Source organism: Podarcis gaigeae, assembly GCF_964106915.1.
Source record: "Podarcis gaigeae genome assembly, chromosome: 7".
NCBI lineage: Eukaryota > Metazoa > Chordata > Lepidosauria > Squamata > Lacertidae > Podarcis > Podarcis gaigeae.
In genome coordinates, this window is record NC_139683.1 from 53,890,700 (window position 1) to 53,905,242 (window position 14,543).

The 14,543-nt window shown below is 39.0% G+C and overlaps 1 long non-coding RNA gene across 1 annotated transcript; it reads left to right on the forward strand.

Annotated features, from left to right (window-relative positions):
* The first annotated feature begins 562 nt into the window (after positions 1 to 562).
* LOC310849436 lies at positions 563 to 1,489 on the forward strand. The gene is made up of 2 exons (XR_014566908.1): positions 563 to 1,283; positions 1,316 to 1,489. It is a non-coding gene; the product is annotated as an uncharacterized lncRNA (long non-coding RNA).
* Positions 1,490 to 14,543: the final 13,054 nt, after the last annotated feature.

Here is a 14,543-nt window from a genome sequence, read left to right on the forward strand (position 1 = left end):
TGGCCAAATAATTTTTGCTGCTGTTCAGCTTATTTTTTTAGTCATTTTGTTAATAGTGTTTTATGGATTGTAATTGTTTTACTGATGATTTGTTAATTACTCTATATGATTCTATATTAGTGATAGTCTATTATGTTCTATTATGTTCTTGTTATTTAATGTTTGTAAGCCACTTTGTGGTTAATTTAATGAAAAGTGGCATAGAAATATAAAAAGTCAAAGAAAAATGCATTTGAATTACTTTTATGAATTTGAGTAGTTATTAATTCTTTTGAAAATACTCCAGGGCAAGAAAACAGGAAATTATCTTCTTCTTTTTAAACAAAAATATCTTTTTGGGTCCGGACTAAGGCAGCAACCCTAAATACTTTGTTTTCTGGGAGTAAGCCTCAATAAACTCAATGGGATTTACTGAGTTAGACTTGCATTAGATTGCATTGTAAGTCATGTCCCACTGAAGTCAATGGAGAAAGTCCAGACTAACATTCAATTGAAATGAATGGGGCAACTGCAACAAACCTAGGCTGGATCCCACCCATTGGTGGTTTTGTAGCACCCTGCTTGTGGTTAACGCTTAGCTGGAATGAAATATTCAACGCAGCAATAGAGAAATTAAAATAATAATTTATTTGTCAGACAAATAAATGATAGGCACAGTGGTATATGGTTACCAAGGCTCTGCCCCCTCCAGCCCTGATGGCCAGCACTTATATTTCCTCAGCCCAGCCCACTTGCTCCTCCTTTGGCTGCCTCTGTCCAATCAGCCTGGTTGAAATTCCTATTGGCTGTTTGCTAGAACCAATCATAAAAGATACACCCATTTCCTATTACCTTTTATGGGAGACAAAGAGCTATATTTCCTTCTATCCATAAATGGCAGACAAATAGCCATATATCTTACATTTGCCTCGACAAGGCACCTTAATTACCAGATCACCTTTTGCCCCTGTTGCCCCTGCATTCCAAAACAAATGGCTCATGGTATTAAATTCTATCTAAACAGAGATCTTGGGTTCACATTCTCACACACCATCAATGAAATAAGAATCTAACATAAGAATCTAACATTTCTTACTTTCTAAATCCTTTGCATAATTACATTAAGCCAACAAATCTCATACATAACATAGATAGCTTTTTAGAAGAAAAGGCCTTTGCAAAGTAAAAAAGGAACTCAGTAAAAACAGCTTCAAAAGAAGCCTCTGCAGTTTACACCCCCCTTTCCCAGCCAGCTGCTTTTCCCATTAGCTCTTCCCAAAATTTATTGCCCTTTAACTCTCTCAGTATACCTTAAACCTTAGGAAAATATGGCTAGAGTCTGATGGGAGGCACATGGTATTATTTTCTGTTAAACAATAAATCTTACTATTTACCAACTCTTAATTAGTGTTTTTGCAGCTTGATTGTATTCTGTAATATGTAGGGTCAGTGTATCATTTGCTCCCAGCCTGTAATTTCCTTTTACAACTTTGAGAAACTTGTCTCCTGCTACTGCTATAAATCAGGGGGGCCCTTGTTCAGGAGAGCAGGAAGATAAACAACTGCCAAAGCACTTAGCCAGCTGGTTTCTGCCTGGCATGAAACATACAAACATTTGCAAATATATCTTTAAGCTCATTTTAAAATACAGGCCTTGATCAGATGCCTCAGTTTCCCATGGAGTGTAACATGGCCATCCTTTCAAGTTACATTTTCTTTCTTATTTGTTAGCTCTAGATTCTCTAAGCTGGATGGAGCAGTGACTAATAGTCTGGTCACACATGCCTCACACTATATAGAGATAGATGCATACATAAAGCTTGAAGACATACTTCAGAATCCCTAATGAAATGAAGAAATGTGGCTATCTATATTGAGATACCAACATTTTTCAAGTGGCGGTGGTCAAAGGGGACAGTTCTGCAGTTGCAAAAATAAAATAAACTAGTACAATATTTTATTTACTCGTTTCTCCTTGGATAGAATTGCAGTCTGTTCTTAAATGTGTGAATTGATGCAGCATTTTGGGAGTTAAATTGTAAAATGTAGTTAAACAGGGAAATTACTAATGACGGCTTAGGTCCTAATCCTGCAAATCTAAGTTACTTCTCTCAAAAGTGACTCCATTGTTTGTTTCTTTTAAATGCAGAATGCCAAAGTAATTGATTCCAATGGGACTGCTCATTGAGCAAAGCACAGCTTTGTCTGACTAACAGTGACAGTTTCTGTTGCTGTACTAAGTCTCCAGGATACAATTAGGGTTGCTAGATGACCCTTATTTAAGGGATATCCCTTTCTTTCAAATCACCCTCAACCAAGAGAATAAAATGGATGCCCTCCTTATTTCACCTTTGTCAAATAAAGCGCTATAGCTCTGCTATCCCCTTTACTTGAAAAAAAGAAAGGAAATATATGGATAACCTTAGATCTAAACTGATTAGAAGGTGTGATTCCACTTGGAATCTTATCTTTGCAAGTGAGAACGAGGAAGCAATTTAGTACAGTATATATTTGTAAGAGCCAAAGTAGATATGATACCATTAATGCAATAAGCAAATGTACAAATGTTGCTGTTGGAATTTTTGAAATTACAATTTTAAAGTGCTGTATTTTTCCATCTATAAGACACCCCCATGTATAAGACTATTTGGGGGGCTCTGATTTAAGAAAATGGAGGGATATCCATGTATAAGACGAGCCCAGATTTTGAACATTATTTTAGAGTAAAAAAACATTGTTTTTTATACATGGAAAAGTACAGTAAATACAATGCATAGGGGTTCTGAGCTGAACAATGGCCTTTGACCCTTCACCCCAACCTGAGGTCCAAGTCTGGATCAGGGCTCCTATACCTATCATTTCATTAGAACTAAAGCCTCCAGGGCAAGGAACCTATGTTGTTGTAGCACAGGTAAAGTTAAATCCTAATGTATGCAAATGAACCCTAGAAGCTGAGGTTTAGAGGGAGTTTGAATCATCGCAAGATGCAGTGCTGGATTATCCACTCACCTGGAGCTCTGGGGGAGCGGTGCTGGTCACACAGTGCGACCATGGCTAGTCCTGGAGGACCACCATCTTCCTGTGTGTCTGAGGGAGAGGATGCTCACCTGCCACCACCCTCCTTAGGTGCCCCAGACTTTCCATCTGATGCAGGCCTCACCTGCACAACCAATTGGGGCAGGGGCATGGTGGCTGGGATATGTCCGCTCATGCCTTATTTAAGAGAGTAGCCAGGTGCAGGTTCACCTCTTTGCTGACTGTTGTGAGATTTTTCCACTCATCCACTCAGTCTGTTGGGGGATCACTCAGTGGGGGAGCGGGCAAATTGGCCTAAGGACCTCAGGCTGTCCAAGTGTCCCCATTTTCCTGGAACAGTCCATGATTTACAGAAGCTGTCCTGGTTTCTGATTTGATCCCAGAATGTTCCAATTTTCCTTAGGAGGGCCCTACTGTATTTTCATTGGATAAATGTTGGAGGGTTTGGTAGGATGCCCCTATTTTCATTGGATAAATGTTCGGTGGTATGGACCCCAGAGCCGTCTGAAGCAACCCTGTATAGGGAGTGTTTTTTTATGTTTAATGTTTTACTATGTTTTTATATATGCTGGAAGCCACCCAGAGTGGCTTGGGAAACCCAGTCAGATAGGTGGAATATAAAAAATTAAAAATATTTTTATGGAATGGGAAATCAAAGAAATGTTGGAGGGTATGGGACCTTGCTATAGCTTCCATGGTCATTGTATTTGGAGCCAGGGAGGAATTTTCTCCATCAAGCAAATTGTTCTACTTCATCGCAACTGTCACAACTTTGGAGGATGAGGCATTGGTCTAGATTTGCTTAATGTACTGGTGCTTGAAGTATTGACTTGGTAGATTCATATTAATATAATTTCACCAAGATAATTTCTCCCCCATCCCTATATTCATTATTATTTGTTTCAAAATTTATATACCACTAGATTGTAAATTGAACCTCTGACTTCCAAAAACAAAACAAACATTAAAACACGTTAGTATTTGTATAGTGCTTTAAATGCTTGCAGGTGTCCAAAGTGCTTCACACTCTTTAACTACTGGCAATCCTTACAACTAAGGTGAGTCATTCCCAACTGAAGCAGCTTTTGCCTTTTTCCTGTTCTGGAAATGGCTATTGACTAGGACTTATCCATAATAGTCTACTGCAATCTGTGTTATTCAGTGGAACTTGCTGCCAAGTCAATGTGCACAAAATTATAGTGGAGGTCTCAAGTTTTAATGGTTTGATAAATGGCCCAAACACGAATTGTCATGGGCAGATTGGCAGCAGAATAAAAGTACTCTAAACAAGCTTTGAAACAAGCTATTTCCCCCCTAACATCAAGAGTTCTATTAAGAAAATGCAGCTTTAAATAAAAAAGCATAACATCAATTTAGTTTTTTCTTCTGTTTTTATGATATTCATTCATTTTGATCTTTCATGCTGCAGAATTATAAAATACTTGTGAAGTGTAACACTTTTGTTCTTCATTTGATCTGATCACATCAGTGCATTGCTTTCATATCCCTAATACTAGAAAAATAATATCCTGCCAGTTAACTTGGGAGGGCTACTTTGTATACGGAAAGGAAGGAAGGAAGAGGAGGGAGACCCTTAACTAGAAGAATGACTTCTTTCTAAAATAAATGGGATACATTTCATATGGCAGATTTTAATCATATGAATTTAATAACTTACAAATTGGAACACAACAAGTGAAGTAATAAGAGATACCAATTTTGTTTTTCATTCCTTCAGTCTATACAATGAGCAGCATGAGAAAGAAAGAAAGCCTTTATTTTATTTTTAATGTAAACTTGATTAGGAAAAAGGAAATCACTAGTTTATCACTCCATTGAAGTATATGATGTTCCTATTCCTAAATTTAATAATTAGCCATTCATATTAGCAGCAAATATTAATTTAAATTTCATTTTGAAGAGTACCTGAGTGTGTTTACTCAGAAGTGAATCCCATTCTATTGAGACTTACTCCCAGATAAGTGTGCAAAGGATTGCAGCCTGTATGCTTGATTGGGTTTGTCCTGTTGGCTTTGCTCATGGGTATGTGATTAGAGACAGGTAGAACATAATGGGGATCAATATGCCGATGACACCCAGCTCTATTCTGTGTTGTCACCTGAGGCAGGTAAGCCGAGCCATTCCTTGAATTCAGTAATGGGCCCTTTGAGCTTCTCCGCCCACATTGTTCAGCCCGGACACTGAGATCCAGCTCTGAGGGTCTTCTAGGGGTTCTCTCATTGTGAGGTTACAGGGAAACAGGCAGAGGGCCTTCCCAGTACTTATGTCCACTCTGTGAAATGCCTGCCTGTCAGATGTCAAGGAAACAAACAACTATCTGACTTTTGGAAGACATCTGAAGGCACCCCAGTATAGGGAAGTTTAAATATTAGTGTGTTTGATGTTTTAATTTTTGGAAGCTGCCCAGACTGGTTGGGGCAACCGAGTCAGATGGGTTGCATATGAATAGCCACCGCCGCGGCAGCGGCAAATAAACTGAGGTGGAATGCTGCCAAGAAATTATGTGTGCAGTCTGTTCTGCATGCAGTTCTTATTTCCTTGAAGTAAAAGATAAGAAATCTGGAAGTACTTCCAGATCCAACATTGTCCCTCAAAGCTCAGGTGAGCTTAGTGGTGAGGAGTACCTTTTTCCAGCTTCAGTTAGTTCACAGGTTTTTACTGTTCCTGGCTTTTTTTTTCAGCAGGAACTCAACAGAACTCAGTGCTGGCACCTCTCAGGTAGGCCCCATTGCCATTCTAAGAGTATGAAGGAGGTGTTCAATGGTGAGTTCCAGCACCTCTTGTACATGAAGCTGTCCTTGGAAAATGACTTGGAAGCTTCCATTAGCTGCCACCAGAATTTTGACTGGTCTGCCTATTTGCTTCTGTGCCTAATTCAATATGCTGGTGCTGCCACCACAAGATGCTGAGAGGGGTTCTTCTTGGCCTACCACCATTAGGAAGACAAGTTTGGTGGTGACTGGTCTTCTCTGTGGTCCCACCTTATTTGTGAAATGCCCTCCCATTACGAGTAATAATTTTTTAAAAAAGTATTTACTTTTATGTAGACCTCACTTCAGTGTTGGCACTGATGAAGGGCTGCTTTAAACAAGTAAATAAAGAGGCTCTAACACCTGTAGAGGCTCTAACATCAGTAGGCATTGCCTACTGTAAAAAGCTACCAAACACCAAGTTCCAGGAAAGTCTTGAGTTGTTACATAATTGTGTTGCTTGCAAAGTGGCACTGGATTTAAAAAATAAAATAAAAATAAAATACTTTGTGATATTAAAAATAGAAATGGAGAGCTATCGCAAATGATTTGAGCCATTCAAGATTTGATATTCCTACTGATCCTGACAGATCCACTCCAAGGCAATCAGTGAGCAAGCTCTATGCCTGACTCTGTAATTGCCCAAGGGTTGTTCATATAAATAGCTAACACAAAAGTTGCAGAAAGCATTATAAAAACAACAAAAAAGCCATGGTTTGTTATGAATTTGTACTTGAGAATTATATTTTCCTGTAGGTTTTAGCCATTGCTGCAACACCATACACACTGTTGCATCCACATGTCCATGAAACAAATAGAGGGCAACTGGGACCACACTTACTATTCCTGCCCCTGGTGTCACCTGCCATTACCTATGTGCTATAAAGGGCTTTTAAAGCTGCTCTGTGCCTGCTTTGCATTCTCCACCCCTCCCCTCAGCAATGGGCTTGTTAATCATAAATATATTCTCTGCTGTATTCTCTCATCTCACATTTGAAATACCAGAACTGCACTGATGAACAGAGAATTGCTCTAATCGTTTGATATCCGATATTTCATTATTGAGAATAAATGCAGTAGAATGCTCAAATGAAAATACCAATATAATATAAGAGATAATCTAATTATAGAGCAAGGAAATTTATTTTGAGATAACGGTTGTGACTTACTAAGAATCAAATTAAAAGCATCTATAGAGGCTTAATATATCCTGCTGTGAAGTTGCTCTTATTTATTAACAATAGTAATAAAATCAACCTTAGCTGGTTGGTTCATACAAACACAGTCTTTCCTAACAAAAGAACTCTTCATTATGGAGAAAAACATAAGATTCTGCTTCCAGAAAACCTAAAAATGAGATTTAAAAAACAAAAACAAAAAAAACCCTGGAAATATTTTATTTTATTATTTTATTCTATCGGTGCTATCTATATGGGTTTAATTTGGAAGGTGTGGTTTTGGAAAATGCTGGAAGACTAGAAGCGAATATGATTACATATTTTGAATACTAGGTATATACACTAATTGGATCTTAAGATACACAGCTTTGAATGTAAGTTTCTTTGATCAAGCAGGGGGTCTCATAAATGAAAAAGAGTTGGTTTTTGCCAAGTTCCTCTTCTTGTTGGAGTCCCATCCTCTTCTGAAATCTTGACCAACCCCTCAGAGTGATTTCTCCTGTGGTACAGAGGACTCCATGGAGAAGGAGCAATCTGTGAAATTATCTCACCCCATTTTCATTAGTAGATTCTGGGAACACACTTCCTGTAAGGAGAACCTTGTTCACAGGACCTTAGGATCCAACCACATAATGAATATTGAAATACAGTGGTACCTCGGGTTACAGACGCTTCAGGTTACAGACTCCGCTAACCCAGAAATAGTACCTCAGGTTAAGAACTTTGCTTCAGGATGAGAACAGAAATCGTGCTCCGGCAGCGGGAGGCCCCATTAGCTAAAGTGGTACCTCAGGTTAAGAACAGTTTCAGGTTAAGAACGGACCTCCAGAACGAATTAAGTTCTTAACCTGAGGTACCACTGTAACGAAATTATTTACTTCAGAAGCAAAGTATATGTGGTGCTGTTGAGTTTACAGGCCAAATGGGAGACTCTCTGAGACTCATGTAAATCACAATGAGCTCCTAGCAGAAGAGCAGGATATAAGAGTGATGATGATGATGATGAAATAATGGCAAGGAAATACTGAATTGTCTTCACTGCTAATCAGCTGAAATGCTATTAAGTCTGCTTCTGTTTCATGAATCCTTTTGCTAAACTGCTCAAAAGTTTCCCATATATCACCTTGCATCCAAGGCAATTCAGTTAGCCTCATCCGATTCTGGACTTGAGGTTCCACTTTTGTGAGTGAAGAATCACAGCCATGCCATTCCATCACCCTCAGATATTATGAAGAATATAAACGAACAGAATAATCTGGAAATCTACTTCTTATTCTGCTTGTGAACGGCTTCAGGCACAAGTTTTGCTTTCCTCAACACAACGTTCATTCCGGTTGACGTTAACTGTACTGTATTTTGACAGGGAGCTCATCCACCTTTAATTAATTCCCAGGAAAGCCCTTATGTGTTACCAGAGTGCTGGCTACATAAAGTAGTATGTCTCTTTCGATTTATTTGTTTTGTGGGCTGCTCTTGCTGGTTGGACACTTATCTTAAGGCCTGGACCTAGAAGGTAAAATCATTCTAATGAGCAGAGGACTATATAACAAGATTCATTCCTGTCCGTTCACAGATGTACTTAGGTAAGTAGCCTTACTGGCTATGTGACTCAAAGGAAACAGATATATTGCCACTCAGTTGTGTGTTTTTTTAATGAGTTCTTCTGTAAGGGACTGAAATGTTTTCTTTTAACTTCCTGGGAAATTGAGGGTTGATACAAACTTGATACAAAATCTGAAAAAACTGGAAGATAAGTTATTTATTATTTTATTTACATTTTGCCTTTGCTTTCAAATGCAGGATGTAACACCACTAACCATACCACAGGGACTGAAATGACATGGTATTAAAAGACCCAGGAAAAGAGAAAATAAATAACAGTCTTAGCCTGGCAAGAGTCAGTGGTGGTGTAGTGCTTAGAGTGCTGGACTAGGACCTAAGATACCAAATCTCCACTCAGCCATGAAGCAGTTCAAAAGCACACCAGTGCAAGTAGGTAAATAGTTACTGCTGTGACGGGAAGGTAAACAGCATTTCCGTGCGCTCTGGCTTCCGTCATGATGTTCAGTTGTGCCAGAAGCGGCTTAGTCATGCTGGCCACATGACCCAGAAAGCTGTCTGTGGACAAACGCCGGCTTCCTCAGCCTGAAGTAAGATGAGCAACACAACCCCACAGTTACCTTTGACTGGACCTAACTGTTCTGGGATCATTTACTGTACCTTTACCTTTTACTTTACCTCAAAGCATTGTTATGAGGAGAAAATGGGGAGAAAAAGAATGCCACCTCAAGCTCATTGGAGAAAAGGTGGGATATAAATTTTAATAAATAATATGGCAACCAAGCTGCTTTCTCTAGAGTAGCATTACAGAGCCAGGAGTCAGGACTCAGTGTTGTCACAGGAGCCTCACATAGTCTCTATGGCTAGGAGTACCTATTTCCAGCCGCTGCTGGTCACCAGTTATGCCCCTTTTTGGATAGAGATGACTTGGCCAATGTACTCCATGCTCTGGTAACCTCCAGATTAGGCTATTGCAATTTCGCTTTATAAGGGTTCTTGGAAAAGATAGCTGCAAGAATGCATATAACACCCATTCTGAAGCTGCTGCAGTTGTTTTCTATTAGTTTCTGAACCTAATTCAAAGTGCCCACAATTATTTTTAAAGCCGTAAACAACTTGGGGCCCAAATCTCTGAAAGAGTATCTCCTGGCCAGGAAAGAAAGAGGCCCTCCTAGTGGTTCCACCACACAGGGGCAGGAATCAGGTGAGGGCTTTATCAGTGGTGGCTCCCATAAAGTGGAACTCCCTTCGCACAAACGCATGTCTGGCACCATCTGTTTACAGCTTCTGCATGTTGCTGCTGATGCACCTTTTTATCCTGGTCTTTATATAATGAAGGAGTGATTTTGGAGACTTCCCTGTCATGTGCTGTATTGATTGTTGATTGTTGGTTAGGTTTGTTTACTATTTTAGTTATATTTTTATATGCCAATATGTGCCCTAGGATCATTTTGTGAAAGGTCGACACGAAATAGAATAAATAATAATAACTCTCTCTCTCTCTCTCTCTCTCTCTCTCTCTCTCTCTTTCGGCCATCCTGCAAACTTCAGATTAAGGGGTCTCAAGTTCAAGACTTGTAGAAATAACAAGAAACTTGGACCATGGGACATTAAGAATGACACTATTCAAAGGAATCTGTTTAGTCTAGCACCACTGAAATACATAAAAGTAGCATAAGAGAGGCAGACACTAAGCACCTTTCAGTGCTACCAAGCATCAAAACATCTTAATTTGCAGTCTGCATTTTCAAACAGTAAATACAGAGTTTTATTCTTTATTTTACTTTAAGAATTTAAGTGGGGAGAAAGGAGAGAGAAAAAGTTGAAAGGATGAACAGAGAGAGAACTCTGAGGAAATGGGGGAGCCTGTAATATTATATTGTCCCTTGGATCGAGCACTTTACCATCTAGCAATGAAGATGACAAAGAGATAATTAAAAAGTTATTGCAATCTAAATGATTCAAAAATTGCAATTTGTCTCACCATCTAGAGAATTTTTATGCTGAAGCTCCTAAAAAGTTAACATTTAGCTGAATAGTTAGAGGTCCAATAGGCTTAGTGTAAGGCGCCTTGAGCCTTTTCCCCAAACATTAAGTAAATAATCTGTCATAAATAAATTGCTGCTTCTATTTTTCTCACCAGAAAAACAGCTAAACCAGAATGCAAAGGCATTCTCATTGTAATAAGCAGGGGATGGGACAGAAAATTCTAAAAGATTGTCACAACCATAGTTTTACTGGTGTGCTTATTATGAGTTTTCAGAAGTCAGTTCACTAATAGTAAGCAGAACCCAGCCAGGTTAAACAAGCTTAAACCTCAATAATACTAGTGGTAGAGTCAAGAACATTCCTAATTCTCTCCACAGGGAGGAGCCTGGAAGGTATAATCTGAGTCTGGCCCAAGAGAGATCTGCTTAAACTTGATCTCTGCTTTGGCAAGAGTAGCCTAACCCTACTGTGTCCCATTCTTCAGGCTACATTCCTACTTATTTGGGAGTCAGCCCCTATTGATTAACTGGGATTTACTTCTCAGTGTATCAATAAATATAGTGTTGTGCTATAATCCACCTTTAGGCATTCATCACCATTTACCATGGGCTCTCTTCTGGACAATACAGGATACTATCAATCCTACTGAAATATGAAATAAAACTCATCATGTGCTTAACCCTAACTAAATTGTTAAGTATAACACAGACTATTTGAAAACAGCTAAGTTCACAACCTCATTAACTTCTTGGATTTGAAGATAGCTCAGCCCTAACAAACTTATCAAAGGAAAAAGCTGCATAATTTATCACTTCAGATTGAATATTATTGGCAGTGCTTTTTTTCTAAAAAAAAATGTTTAGGGCATACTCTCATTTTCCTACTCATATTGAAATACTGCCCCTCAATGAGGCCAAACGTAGATTCACAAAATGTTTAGGGGTATGTGTACCCCTGTGTCTCCCCAGAAAAGAACCACTGATTATTAGTGTACTGGAAATATGCAGAAGATCATTGGGATATTGAGGAGTTTGTCTGGTGTGATGCACTTCATCTTTCCATAACCCATCTTCCTGAACTTCTTAGTAGTCTGAAGGTGTGACTATGTCTGCAAATCACATCTGATTCTGTCAGAAAATCAAAGTTACAGGCTGTTACTTTTTAAAATAACGCCCCCCCCAATCCCTTAGATATATCTATCTGCAATTTAGTAGACTCAATCCACTCTGATGTACCTGTAAAGTTCATCCACTTTAGTCAAAACAGGAAAATGTTTTAGTCATTTATATATTCCCCATTATAGTAAATAGTGGACAAAGAGCTTTGTTTTATAAAGAGTGGCTTAGGACCTAGACCACAGATTAGAGGGAGCACAGAGAAACTCAGATTTCAATATTTAGGGCATGCAACATACAGGTACAAGGCAATTCTTAGAGTGTGCACACCCTTAATATTTTCCCTTCAGACCTATTCTGATATTATTTTTTCCCTGGGATATGCAGAGAGGGCATGAGGCTCTAGACCTGTCCCAAAAGGCACTTATGCTGCCGTCTTGCTGTGCTGCTGACTAAAATGCAGTCTGTTGAAAAATAGTCACAAACACAAAACAGAGGAGCCCAGGAAATGTATTTAACTGCTTCATTCTTTATTGTGTTTATTCTGGAGGCTCGCATGAATAATTCAGGACATTTCAGGATTGCTGAGGGAAAAATATATTCTTTTAAGAGGTTTAGTTCTCAAAGGATGTTTTTACCAAGTTAAGATGATGGCAGCAAACTTTTAGGAAATATGGGGTGATTTTGAAATACTAACCTGCTCAAGAATAAGCAGAGCAACATTAATACAAAGAGACTGTCAGAACTCTTGCCTCAAATCTCTCATTTTTATTTTTTTAATTGTCTCTGCAGAGCTCAGTCAACTCAAAATATTGTTTTCCTGAAACCTACTTTCGAGAATTGTCTCTGATGGCAATTACAGTACATGCCAAATTACCCTATAGAGTCGATAATTTTAAAGAGTTAAGAAAAATCTGTACCATTTGAGCAGTCCTTTCCAAAAACCTCATTGTAAATCATCCTAGCCGGCTGGTGATATTTTATCTCTTCTGACAGAGAAAAGGAGATATCAGATAATCTTGTACTGTTGCTTGACAACAGCAGTGATCATTTTCATTCTTTTCCTGCCGAATGTATTAAACTAGAGAGGTCAAGCAGACTTTGGTGGACCACACAGCTGGTCATTTGTTAATGTAACAGAACTCTCATTATCCTGTTAACTGACCCTTAAATATTTCAGACTCATTAAGTCTGTAAGAAAAGCTCAGCTGGATCAGACCAAAGGACTCTTTGCTACCTCATTCTGTTCTCACAGTGGTCAACCAGGTGCCTATGTAAAAACCCACCAGCAGGGCATCATGTGTCCCCATGTAGTTATTGTGGAAATGAATGGCTTGTGTGAATAGCAGAAGTTGTTGCCTTTTGATCAACATTTTCTTTTTCTTTTTCAGTAGTATAGCTTGTTAGCTAATCAGGTAAAGGTTGTCCTGCAGCAAGGGATGGGGAGGAACTGGTCTTCAAGATGTTGTCAGACTACAATTCCAATCATTACTCAAGCACTGGCTATATTGCCGAAACTTGTTTCAGGCATTAAGTAGAAGAAATTGAACTGTGTCTGGGGATGGGGGTGGAACAGATGTGTAAGTCTAGGATGCTACAGTCAGAGTGTGTAAAGCAGGTTGAGAATGCATTCACATGGCAGTTGATTCTGTTTTCACGTCTCCCTAAATGCTAATTTCCCACATTATATTAAAGCTTTCCCATGATTTAAAAGCTACTTCTGCAACAACAGTGGAATACGGTGGAACTAAAGTGGGATACAGTGCAGGTTTAACAGTTATTTCCATATTATTTGCAAATGGAACTTTTCTGGAAGCAAATAACATGGAAGGTAGCAATAAACTTGCACTATATTGTTCCAGAAGTGGCTTTTATGGGAAAGCTCAAGTATAATGTGGAACTTAACAGTTAGGGGAAAGCCATGAATAAACTGCTATGTGGATGCACCCTATGATCTGCCATTTATGCCTTCACTTTCCCCACTTTACTGTCCAAAGCAGTACTAAGGCAAGCTATAAAAAGAGGGTGGAATCAGCACAGGAAACTGATCGGGATGGAAATCTCCCCTTCGGTTTATCAGATTGATCTGCATGGATCAGCACAGAAAGGAGTCTAGGTCTGTCCTGTGAGTGAGCTGGCCACACCCAGAGCTAGCATGCAGCCCTCAGAGTGTTAGCCTAGGTTGAATGTGGCCCTCAGACAAGAAAAAAAGGTTAGCCATCTCTACTCATAATCCTCAATAACAATAACAGATGGATGTCGCATCTGGGTTACTGTTTACATAGAAACTCACTGCAAGCTTAGTGAATGGTTGTGCAAACTTTATTCTTGATTATGCCTGAAAATCTGCATAAAATAGTAAATAATTTTGCCAGTCCACACCCCGAGTCAGCTGTTCAAGAACTGGCTTCCTAGGTGTTAAAGGAGCTAGTTGATAATGCATATATTATAGGGTCATTGCTTACACATGTGTAATAGTTATTAACCATACATTTAGCATTTGAGGCTTTCTGGATACTTTAAGTAGCATGTTGCAATGTTTGGCAATGCACAGGTTCAACCACTTGCAAGTCTTTTGCTATGTCCCATGGTATATATTATGCACATTGAAATACAACCCTTGGGAAGAGGCTTAGCTATGCACTGCAATGGAGTAGTACACATTTTGTTTGCATGAAGAGGGCTCTTTTAGTGGATGGGGAAGCCCATGGCAATGAAGGAAGCCCATATAATATATGAGAGCTGTGTCAGTGGGCCAAGGGAAAAGTGCATTCACTGAACCTTTTGCCATGAAACTATTGGTCACAAATCCATATATGATAAGGGGGTGACTGTTGTCTTCAGGAACAAAAATTCATATCACAGAAAAGTCTTCACACATTTAAGGTCACCATCCTTACATGGGATTTACAAGT